General features: G+C 50.2%; 1 protein-coding gene across 2 annotated transcripts in view; it reads left to right on the forward strand.

The window, feature by feature from the left end:
• The window catches only part of LOC101745029 (potassium voltage-gated channel protein Shaker), a 527,752-nt gene that overhangs the window by 50,856 nt on the left and 464,598 nt on the right, over nt 1-12,298 (forward strand). The window lies entirely within an intron of this gene.

A 12,298-nucleotide genomic window follows, 5' to 3' on the forward strand; every position in this document is an offset into this window, starting at 1 on the left:
GTAGTCCCTCCCCGGAGCCACGACCAACGTGTCGTCGGCGTAACAAATTACGCTCAGCCCGGGGAGGGGACCCCGAATGACGCCCCGCAGGACCCAGTCGTAGCCGATGTTCCACAGCAGGGGGCCCAGGACGGACCCCTGCGGAACACCGCGCTCGACGGGGAAGCGGTACATCGCCCCACCGTGTCCGATGCACTGGATCGACCTGCCCTCGAGGTAGGAGCCGATCAGTCGGCGGAGGTATGCGGGGACGCCGTGATACTCCAGCGCCCCCGCGATCACCGACCAGGGCAGGGTGTTGAAGGCGTTCCTTACATCTAAGGATAACGCCATCGCCACCCCGCCCCGGGATACGGCTTCATCGGAGAGGGCCCGCACGCGCAGAATTGCGTCGATAGTCGAGCGGCCCTCTCTGAAGCCGTATTGCTCCGCCGAAAGATCGGGACCCGTCTCGGTCAGGTGCCGGACGATGCGGGCCGCGACGATCCTCTCGAGCATCTTGCCCGCTTCGTCCAGCAACACGATGGGGCGATAGCCCGCGGGTGAGTCCGCGGGGCGCCCGTCCTTCCGCAGAAGGACCAGTCTGCCCGTCTTGCATTTCGACGGGAACCGTCCCGACTCGAGGCACGCTTCGAAAAGCCCCCCGAGCCGGTCCCCTAGGGCCTCGAAGGCCAAGCTCCAGACCCGGCCGTGAACACCGTCAGGGCCGGGGGCCGTGTCCTTCGCTCTCATTCTGGAAACGGCCGCATGGATCTCCGCCCCCGTGATAGGGGGAGGGGGCTCCTCGGCAGCGGGAACGCTGGGGCGACGCGGAGGCGTGCCCCACGTGGCGTCCATCTGGGGGGGCTCAAAGTCTCCCCCCGCTGCTGGCGGGAAAAGCGCGGAAACTATTTCCCGCAGCTGCCGAGGCTGGAGCCGCTCGGTCACCGGGAGCGCCCACGGCTGCAGTTTCCTGCGAACCATCTTGTATGGGCGCCCCCAGGGATCTTCGTCGAGCGACTCCAGGAGAGTCTTCATGCTCTGCTTCTTGGCCTCGCCGATGGCCAGCTGCAACGCCGTCTGCTTTTGACGACAGTCAGCGTGCAGCCGGGCCGCCGTCTCCGCGAACGTTGCGTCGCGACTACGGCGGCGGCGGTGGCGTGCGCTCCGGCGGCGCGCCCTCACGCACTCCTCTCGGAGTCTTGCGATCTCGGGCGACCACCAGAATGCACCCCCACGTGGTGCTCGGGGGCCGACCCGGGGCATGGCGGCATCACAAATGTTTGCCATGGTGCCCCGGAACCAGTCGACCTCCGCATCCACGTCCGCGAGCCGCGCGGGTTTTGGCGCCCACGCAGCAACAGCGGCCGCCTCCATCAGCAACTCCTTGTTCATTCGTTTCAAGGCCCACCTGGGGAACGAACGGGGCGCACCTTGCGGGAGCTCTTCCTCACCGCGGGCGCCCGCGGCTGACGACGACGACAAGGAGGAGGCGGAGAGCTCGAATCGGACGTATCTGTGGTCCGAGAGCGTCTCCGCCCCCTCGAGTACGCGCCAGCCGCGGGTGCGGCGCACGGCGGACGGGGACGCGAACGTCACGTCCACGTGAGATTGCCCGTTCCACCGCACGCAAGTCGCGACCGTGCCTCTGTTTAGGAGACAGAGGCCGGTCGCGATCGCCCACTCCGAAAGGGCCTCGCCTCGCGCATCCGTGCGGGGGGAACCCCAAGCCGTGCACTTGGCATTGAAGTCCCCCGCGACGATGACAGGGCGGGACCCGAGGCGGTGTAAAAGCGCCTCGAGCCCGCCCAGAAACCGTTCGAATTCGGCGAGGCTCCTGTTCGGAGAAAAGTACGCCCCGATCACGACGGTCCCGTCGATCCTAGCCGCGACGTACCCGGGTCCCCTGGCCACCATATCCAAGGGGGGTAACGCCGCGGACTGTCTCAACACAATGGCCACGGAGCCGTCGACGTCCCCCATCCAGCAGTCCTGGTCGGTGGGGACGAAGTACGGCTCCGCGGCGACAGCGACGTCGATTGACCACTCCGCCATTGTGTGGACGAGGAGATCCTGTGCCCTGGCGGAGTGGTTCAAGTTGCACTGGAGGAAGCGGTGGACGCAACCCATTACGGGGCTACGTCCATCGCTCCCTCGTCTGTCCCGCCCTGCGGCTCGACAACAGCCGCGGCGGGAACTGACTCACCGGCTGCCCTTTTTGCAGCCGGCTTCTTTTTCTTTCCGCCCCTCCTCGTTTTTGTAGAGGAGGGGGCGGATTTACACGCCGGGCCCCCGGCCCGGTGGTCGGCCTTCCTTTTGGCCGCGTCGCACAAGACGCAGTGCGGCGCGGCTGTGGTGCAGGAGGCTGCCTTGTGCCCCGGTTGGCCGCAGCGGAAACACAAGCCGCTGCGGTCCACGGTCGAGGGGCACTTGGCGAGGCCGTGGCCGGTGCCGAAGCACCGAAGACAGCGCCACGGCCTGGCATCCTGCAGCTGCACGTGGGCCACTACCCAGCCCACGCGCAGCCTTCCTGGGCTGTCGGAAGGCCGCCCCTGTGGAGGGGTGGCCAGGAGGGTCGCCGTTGCAATCGGGCAACGCGCCCACGCCGTCCGGGTACCAGAGTAGGTTACCCGGAGCTCCCCGACTTTGACGTCGGCGAGGGCGCAGTTGCCCTGCGACGCGATGGCCGAGGCGACCTCCTCCTTCGTGGCACACTCGTCGAGGCCCGTAATTTTCACCTCCGCAATTTTTACGGGCCGCGCGATGCGCACCACCTCGGGATCCGGCAGGATTTCCCTCAGCCGGGCCGCCAATTTTTCGGCCGCGGCGTTTGTGTTGGGGCCGGGGCACTCTATAAGACGAGCCCCGTTGGCCGTCTGCCGGACCTTGATGCCCCCCTCCACGCCGAGGGCGTCCACATTCACGCCGCCGCGCGCCTGGGTCATCACCTCGTGGTAGGTGATGCCCTTTTCTTTGCCGGCCGGCAGCAGCTCCACTACCACTGCAGCCGACCGCGGGGCGCGCGGCCTCCTTCGTCCAGGTCGGCCCCTCGGCTCCGCTCGACCCTCTTGGCGGGGAGCGGTGGCCGCAGGGGCGGGCTTGGGGTGCGGCGCGGCAGGCGCCGCTACCTTTTTTGGCCCTCGCCGCACCACCGTCGTCCAGGCCTCGTCCATGTTGGCCGGGGCCGAGGGCAGCGGGCGGGGCTGGGGGGTCGGTGCCGGTTTGGCGGCGTTGACGCCCCCCTTCTTCTTGTTTCGGCTCCTGCCGGGCCCTGCCTTCGCAGGTTGGGGCGGGGCAGGAGCGGACGCCGGTTTTTTCGTGGGGGCTGGTTTCGAAGCCCTTGTAGCCGCAGACGTAGAAACAGTCACGGCGGGAATCTGCACGGATGTTGCTGTCTTCTTAGGGCCGCTGTATGTTTTTGTAGCGGCCCTGCGGGGTGCTGGCACAGGCACACTTCCCTTCACCTCGTGAGCGAGGGGCGGTCTCGCACGCTCCACCTTGGAGCTGCGTGCATCCAAGATTAAGAGCCGCCGCCTCAGCTCTTCGGCCTCATCGCCAGGTTCTGCTGCTTCGGGCAGAGGAAGGACAGGGGCCGAGCTGCGTTGCCGCTCAACGAGGTCGGCAACCATCGTTCGCAACTCGGCCATGTCGACGCGGAGCTGTCCGTTCTCCGCCCGAAGTTGGCCATTCTCTTTGGCCAGTTGCTCGAGGCGGACGTGCTGCAGGGCCACTTCCTGCCGCAAGCCCGCCGTCTCCGTGGTTGTGGTGCGGTCTACGACGTCCTGCAGTCTCTCTTCCAGGGTCGCCGCTCCGGATTTTAGGGCCCGCACATAATCGCCTTTAAGTCCTTTAGCCGATTTTTTGGCTATAGTGGCAACCATCTCCTTGACAATATTGCACGCTCGGAGGGGGTCAGAAGGACCCACCTCCGTTAGGGAGCGCTCCAGTCGCTCGACCTCTCCCACCTCTGTCCCGTTTTGTGCCTTTCGGCAGGCGGCTCTGGACTGCGCCAAGGAGGCAGCGTCCAGTCCGTGGAAAGAGATTGTGTCGCAATCGGTGGCAGGCGGCGCCGCAGCAGCCGCCGGCCCTTCCGCCAACGCCATATATTTGGCGCTGGCGGGCTCACCCTCCGAGGAGTCGGACGGAGGAACAGATGCCGGCTGACGAGCCGACTTCCTCTTCCGCCGAGTCCGCTTTTGCACGCTGTCTGCGAACAGCACTGGCGTCTCCCGCCCACTAGACGCGTCGCCCCTCGCGGAGCTCCGTGCCGAGTATAGCGAGATTAAGCTTTCGCAGCGCTCTAGGACCACGGTTGGGACTCTGTCCCTTACGCGACCCGTGTTGTCGCCCACTACGTTTTGGCATTGTTTGCCCCCCCCAGAAACGGTGGGGCAGCGTGCGGCCGATTGCTCGACCGCACGGAGGGATTCTCCCCCCGCGGAGCGGGAGGTACCCTCCTGGGGTAATAAATCTTTAACAGGTGCCATATTTCATTTTGTCCTTTTTTATTAACCAGGGGTCGGTCCCCTGGGGTCTGGTTGGTACCCTTGGGACTGGACTCCCTCCAGCCATTCATCCCATCGCCGGGCACCAGAGCTTAGGATTGGGGCATTTTTTAAAGAGGTTTACGTCCTCGCGGCCCCGTGCCTCGCGGCAGCGGCCCCCGTCCCCCACGCGGTGAGGATTACGGGTTGGCCGGCAGCCCGCCGAGTGCAACGAGCAACACGACAGACCACCGCCCAACGCTCAAACGAGCAACGACGACGAAGCCACGCCGGTATACCGGTACCCCCCTCTGGAGGGCGTGCCCCTGTAGCCGAAGCCGGGGACATGGCGACCAGCGGCCGGAAGATGCGTAAGCAACGCCGGCTCACTTCTCCATCAAAGGGCAGGCCAAAAGTGGCCCACCACCACCCGTGGGTTACGTCCGAAACGGGTCGGACGTGACCCGAAGAAAAAAGAAAAAGGGGGAAGAAAGGGGAAAAGAGAGGGAGCCCGAGCGTCTCCAGGAGGAACACCCTTCAACGAGTGAAGGGCGTGGAGAGCCCGCAACTCCCCCTGCTGGTTTTGGTCCGCGTCATCCGATCTCTTTCGTTGCAAAGCCTAACTAGGCTACCCTACACCTACACCTAACCTACCTCCCTAACACCTAAGAATCCTTGCAACGAAAAAGATCGGACGATACCCCTTGGGAGTGGGACTGTTCCCAGAGGATCCCGTTATCCGCCACCTACGGACGCGCCCGGTGGAAGTCCAGCAAAACTCCCCCACAGACGGAGCCCCCGGCCACGCAGAGTGCCGCCGGGGGGCCCGCCCAGGTCCCTCGGGGAGTACACCACGCCTACCGCCCACCGGAAACCTGCCGATAGAGCGGCTACGACATGGAGAGCCGCCGTTCACCTGTGCTGCCGTCGATTACTTCGGGCCGACGACGGTGACTGTAGGACGACGTCACGAGAAGAGGTGGGGCGTGCTGTTCACATGCCTCACCACGAGAGCAGTTCACATGGAGCTAGCAGCGTCACTGACGGCAGACTCAATGCTGTTAGCGCTGCGCAGGATGGCCGCTCGGCGAGGAACGCCCAAAGTCATTTACAGCGACAATGGGACTAACTTCGTCGGCGCCAACAAGGAGCTTAAGCAGGCAACCGAGAATGCAAGGGAAGCAGACGTCGTGTCACGGGCCGCTCAGATGAACATAAAATGGAAGTTCATCCCGCCAGGAGCGCCGAACATGGGAGGCGCGTGGGAACGTTTGGTGCGGTCCGTGAAGACCGCGCTGGCGGTCACACTGAAGGAAAGACACCCGAGGGAAGAAGTTCTGCACACTCTTCTGTTGGAGGCGGAGCACGTCGTCAACTCGCGACCGCTCGTCGCCAGGGAAGAGAGTTGGGAGTCAGAAGCACTCACGCCGAATCACTTCCTCATAGGGAGGTCCTGCGGAGCTCCAAGCATCGGCGACTACAGAGACGAAGACCTGACCGGCAAAAGGACATGGAGAGTGGCGCAGCGTATGGCGGACCACTTCTGGAGTAGGTGGGTCAAGGAATACCTGCCTACGCTGCTGCCCAGGAAGATCGACGGGAGAGCAGCTGGCGAGGACTTGCAGTGTGGGGATACCGTCCTCATAGTGGACTCCACGCTGCCACGCAACACATGGCCGCGCGGGCAAGTTGTCCACACCTACCCAGGCCCCGACAACCGTGTACGAACCGTCGACGTCAGAACGAGCGGCGGTCTGCTTAAGAGACCTGCCTCCAAGATGATCCTGCTGGTGCCTGCAACGAGCGACGAGCCCACGCCCATAGAGTCGCCACGACAAGGAGTCGGTGCTACGCACGAGGGGGAGGATGTTGGCGACAGCGGCGTCGCCCCATAATTATAGAATAAGTTGAAGAATATAATAGAATATAGAATAGAATAATAGATTTATATAGATACGTACATAGACATAGAGTTATAACAAATAGATAAATAACAAATAGATAAATTATATAGAGTGCATATAGATAGATAAGGATATAGATAACGTGCACATAGATTTTACTAAGAATAGAACGTAAGTTGCTTTGAAATAAATAGTATACACTTTTGCTTTATTATTCCCGATAGTTTTAAGATTAGCATATTAACTTAAATGAACACGCGCCCGGCCCGCGTCCCAAAATGATGTAACAAACAGCATTTATCTGTGTTCAGGACCGGGTATTTTGTTTATACGGGCGCGTCATATAGATTAAGCATAGAATAAGTTATATGTATCGATAGGGATTACAACATAGAATAGTTAAGTATAAGGCATTAGTATATACATTTATTAAATAAATAGATATAACGAATAAACCGAGCCGATCATAGTGAAAATGATCTCGACGAGAGCCGTATTTTACACGAGATCTCTGTAGGGTAACATTCCGAGGTAGTTAAGCGACCCTGCGACGCTGTCAGGTACCTGCCGACCTACCGACCGACCCTCGACCGACTACCTGCCAACCGCCGGCCGCCGACCCTCCGAACGAAGATTACAAAAAAACGCACGAGTAAAGACATCAGCGCCTCGAAGATATTTATTGAAGACTCGAAGACCATTGAAAAGATCGTCGGTTATTGAATTCGGTTGTATTGACAGATCGGTCGGCTCGGTTTACGTTAATTAGTAAAGTTTTGAGTTTTAATTTCGAGTGAGCTTGTACGATATCGTACACCTCAGGACCCTACATCGACTGCTTCAGATCGACACGAATAATCGCCACGAGACGGGCATCCGGCGTCTTATAGGATTTCAAGAAATCTTATAAGATTCATAAACCCGTCCAACCTGGGTTGGCGTCACTAGCCTTATCGACACGGGTGACGTGCTGCGTACCCAACAAAACTAGTGAGAATATGATCTTGAATTTTTTGGCACAAAAAGGTACTGCGGGAGGAAAATAAAATCAACACCTTTTTTAAATATTAAAGTGTTGTTCTGGTTTCTAGAATTCCTTCAAAACTATTTATACATTTAGATTCCTTTTTTCTAAAAGAGCCGAAAACACGGTCACGTGATCGCAATTATTAATACATAATACAGCATACACTCGTATTTGGCCGGATTAAAATCAAATTATTTACTTGATTCAGCGAATTCTTTTCTTGTGTACCGAAGCGAACTTTTTTGTATTTTGTGTGTTATAGCAGCACTTGGAACATTTAGATATGTTAAATCGTTAAATTGGCTTACTCAGTAATATTTTTAAAATCTCAGTACCAAGAGTTTTGCCCAACTGACAGTGAGTGGTTACCGTTGCCCATCGATGTTAGCAATGCCAGGGGTAGAATCAAGCCCCGTGCCTACAAAAGTGCATTATAAAATATAAACCTATAAAAAGTAAAAGAGTACATGATAACAGTCTTTTTGATTTTGCAAATGCGAATGTTTTTTTAAGTTGCGCTTAGCGAAATCCTGTTATCTTGATGATATATTTGAAATAAGTTTAGCTTTAATTGCGAATGAATTTTAAGAGAATTACCTTTGGGTAATGTACGACTACACTCTTTAATGTTAAGAATCTTTTGGATCTGGTACTCACTGGTTAATTCATATTACGAGCATTCGATCGCTTGATGTCGAACACAATATAAAAAAAAAAACAGTTCATTAAGATGAGGTTCTATTGAATTTAAATAAAAACCATGAAATTTTACAATTTGTAAATATAGTACATTTAAATGTATAGAAAAAGGAGATTCTCGTAGGTGTAAGGCGAATGTACTGTTATATATAGTACAAGTCTGTATTTTACATTAACATTTTTTCATAGCTATCAAAAGATTGCAGGTTTCAAATGAACTTTTTACGCTGCATTTTCTGAGTCGGTTTTGACCTGAGTCCAACGCCCTAAATCTAGTTCTTATTTAAAAAAATTAAATGAATTAATTTATTTTCCATATGTTAATCCTCCAATCAAATCAAATTAAATACTTCAGTACTCATAAAGTTCATATAGTTCTAAATAATTAATGTGGCGGAATATAATTATCTCACACAACATTCAAATCACGTATGGTATGAATGATAATTATAATATTTCGAATTACGTCTACACATGGATCCACTAATTAGACCCAGAAGGTGCAGGTAGATCTTCCAAATTACTAAAATAAGTGTTGCGGCTTTCAAATAATTACATAATAAAACAGTATTGTGAGTATTGTCTTGAGTGTAAAAATTGTCCACAACGAACTACAACTTAAATTCCACTATTCATGTATCATGTCCAAATGTTTCCTATTGTTTTCTCTATGTTGCATTAGGTACATAAAGCAAAATCAATGTTTTAAAATATGACATATTTTATTAACAATTATATTTTAATTACCTTATGGAAAATCTGTTAATTAATAAAATATGTGATATATGTGCAAATAATCACACCTCGATCTAAAACTATCTGTTCATAAAAAAGAAAAGAATTTGCTTCAATAGCCAGATGAAAGTTATTCGTGGGAAAAAAATATAATTGAAACAAAAACAAATTCTATAAACTAGGTAGTATTGTAATTGACTACTGAGATATTATTATTTTTTATCCGATGATATTCATTGTCTGTACAGTATTCGTGTATTTTCAAGATTCATATATTTAGATGCATTTTTAGAGAGATACCTTACGAATCGAGTACCTTGGAAGAATCAGTTTTACATCAAAAATACTGTATCGAGTTTTGATTATTGCATGGGACACAAGACGACCCTTACCTCCTCGTGTGCTAAGTCATTTTGGGTACCTGTTGATCTGAGTCTCCCGGTATTTAAAGTGGATAGCCGGTGTGTCCTGGGTCACAGTTAGTAACTTTGTATAATATGTCTAACAAACAAATGTGGAATAAATTTCGGCCCAAAAAAAATCAGGTTCTTACGTTTCATATGATGATCTTTTTTTTTTATCGAAAATCTATTTCGTGGTAAGAATTAATGTTAAAATTTGTTATCTCAGTTCAGTTGATTACTTAAAATGAATAAGAACTAACATTTTCAAATCTCAGTTAAAATTGCAAATCTATTCCTGTGACATTATTATGCAATCTTGCTAATTGTGGGCGAAATGGGTCGTCCCTAATCTAAGGTGTGAAACGAACCGTGCCGATAGATGCGTGGCTGAGAAGGAGCTCAGTCTTGAACGGTGTGTCTTCGATACCTGGGCACCTCGAAGAACTATTAACGCCCTCCTTATGGCATGCCAGGCTCTGCTGTTTGTGAAATTGTATTCCTGCGCTACTCGTGGGAACTATATCGAAGTCAGACAACAATAACGAATATGATATGCACTCTTTTAACGCCATCCTTGATGCAATACCTGGAACATCAAAGGCAAAAGACGAAGAATCAAGGAAGGTAGATTATCTAACATCATCTTCGTCTGCTCGAAGCACTTCGAGTTCTGATAGTTGGACAGACGCAGAATCACATGCATATAGTCGTGTTAAGGATTTAAGCGAAGGAGAAAATGCTAAGCAGAGTAAACGCAAAGTAACATCAAACCCTACAGAGAAGAGTCGAAAATATAAAAGAAACTTAAACCAACAACAATTATCTCAGCGTCTGAATTCTAAAGAAGTACGGCCTACTCGTCCATCGGTTGCACTTAAGCGCAGATTATCTCTGGATTCATCTGAACATTCTCAAAAGACCACTGACATGTTAATAGAACGCGATCAGGAAGAAATCAAAACGCTAATAAGAGAGTTAATCGAGGCTTCATTTGTTGGAATCCGCAACAGACACCCCATGAGCGAATACCAAATGCAATTGATTCATCTATCTCTCTGTTATCTTATTGAAAATATAAACATAAAAGGATCGGGACCGAGTTTCTCAGGCTTTATTCACAAAACTGATTGGATCATGATTGTTTGTGACAATTCTGAGAGTGAGCGGTGGTTAAAAAAAGCTATACCTACCTTGAGACCGTGGCCGGACGCAGAATTGTCTATTATAGAAACACGGGACATACCAATCATCATAACAGGAACCGCATACATTCCATACAGCGAAGCTTTAACTATCAGTACCGCTTTTCATTTGTTGAACATTCAAAATCGAGGTCTGAACACAGAACACTGGAGAATGGTGAGTGTTAGGCTTGAAACGTTTGGTCAAACTGTAACATTCACTCTGGATCATGATTCCGCTGAGGTCTTACGAAGTCTAAACGGTCGCATCACACTTGGCTTCGAGAAGATCAAAATTGAAATAGAGAGTAATGTCAGTGAAACTCTAGATGACCCCGTACCAGGACCTTCGGGAATCACTCCAAAGCGTCGAAGAACGGAAAATCTGTAATAGACAAATATTTAAAAACAGCTTTTGCTATATTCCGAAAATCAACGTGTTTTCTGTTTGTGCTAATACCAATTCAAAATTGTTAAACAAAAAATGGGATATCATAATTAACAACAACTTGTAAGCTCACAGTAAAACACGGTTTCTAAACATCGCAATTGATTCATACAATACAACAAACATATTGGTTTCAAGTAACATTTAATTTATATTAATTATTTTATGTTTTAATTAATTATCTGATTAGATTAATAATAATAATTTGAACTGTTTTAGTTTCAGTGGGATGAGAGGAATGAAATTTTAATGTAATTTTCTAATTTACTTACTCTTCATTTATTTACTGGATCGATATAGTATTTTAACAGTATTTATAGGTATATATTGCCTCGGTTTGCAAGCTGTGGAAAACATCTGTCAAGGCTTTAATGAGCAAGAATTTCACATAACCACGACTGTTCTGCCAAGAGCAACCGATTATGATGATATTATAACTCACTTATTTTAAATTCATTCAATTTAGATAATGTGTTCGTCATTGTAATTTATAAATTTGTTAGTTTTGTTATAAATGTCCATAACGTAAACCTTCCTAATGTAATCATTATTTGTATATTTGTTTTTAAATTTTGTAAAATAATACTTAGTTATTTTAAAGTATGTCCTTATTAAGTTAAAATAACAATAAATAAATAAAAATAATTTTCCAATAATCAAACCTCAATCAGTGCCGTCAAATTGTATTTGATAGACCCAAATAGTTAAATGTCAATGTTAAATTCGTAATGATTAAATTCGTGCATATGCCACTAACAAAATATTTGTAGAAAACACGGTTTATATTTCAACGATGATATTATCATGATTATAATCATAACAATAGCACCATGTCGAGGTTAGATTATTGCATGGGACACAAGACGACCTTACCTCCTCGTGTGCTAAGCCATTTTGGGTACCTGTTGATCTGAGTCTCCCGGTACTTAAAATGGATAGCCGGTGTGTCCTGGGTCACAGTTAGTAACTTTGTATAATATGTCTAACAAACAAATGGGGAATCAATTTCGGCCCAAATAAATCAGGTTCTTACGTTTCATATGATGATCAATTCTTTTTATCGAAAATCTATTTCGTGGTAAGAATTAATATTAAAATTTGTTATCTCAGTTCAGTTGATTACTTAAAATGAATAAGAAGTAACATTTTCAAATCTCAGTTAAAATATTTGACTCTATTCCCGTGACATTATTATGCAATCTTGCTAATTGTGGGCGAAATGGGTCGTCCCTAATCTAAGGTGTGAAACGAACCGTGCCGATAGATGCGTGGCTGAGAAGGAGCTCAGTCTTGAACGGTGTGTCTTCGATACCTGGGCACCTCGAAGAACTATTAACGCCCTCCTTATGGCATGCCAGGCTCTGCTGTTTGTGAAATTGTATACCTGCGCTACTCGTGGGAACTATATCGGACTCAGACAACAATAACGAATATGAT

The sequence above is a fragment of the Bombyx mori genome, chromosome 1, assembly GCF_030269925.1.
Source record: "Bombyx mori chromosome 1, ASM3026992v2".
NCBI classification, from domain to species: Eukaryota; Metazoa; Arthropoda; class Insecta; order Lepidoptera; family Bombycidae; genus Bombyx; species Bombyx mori.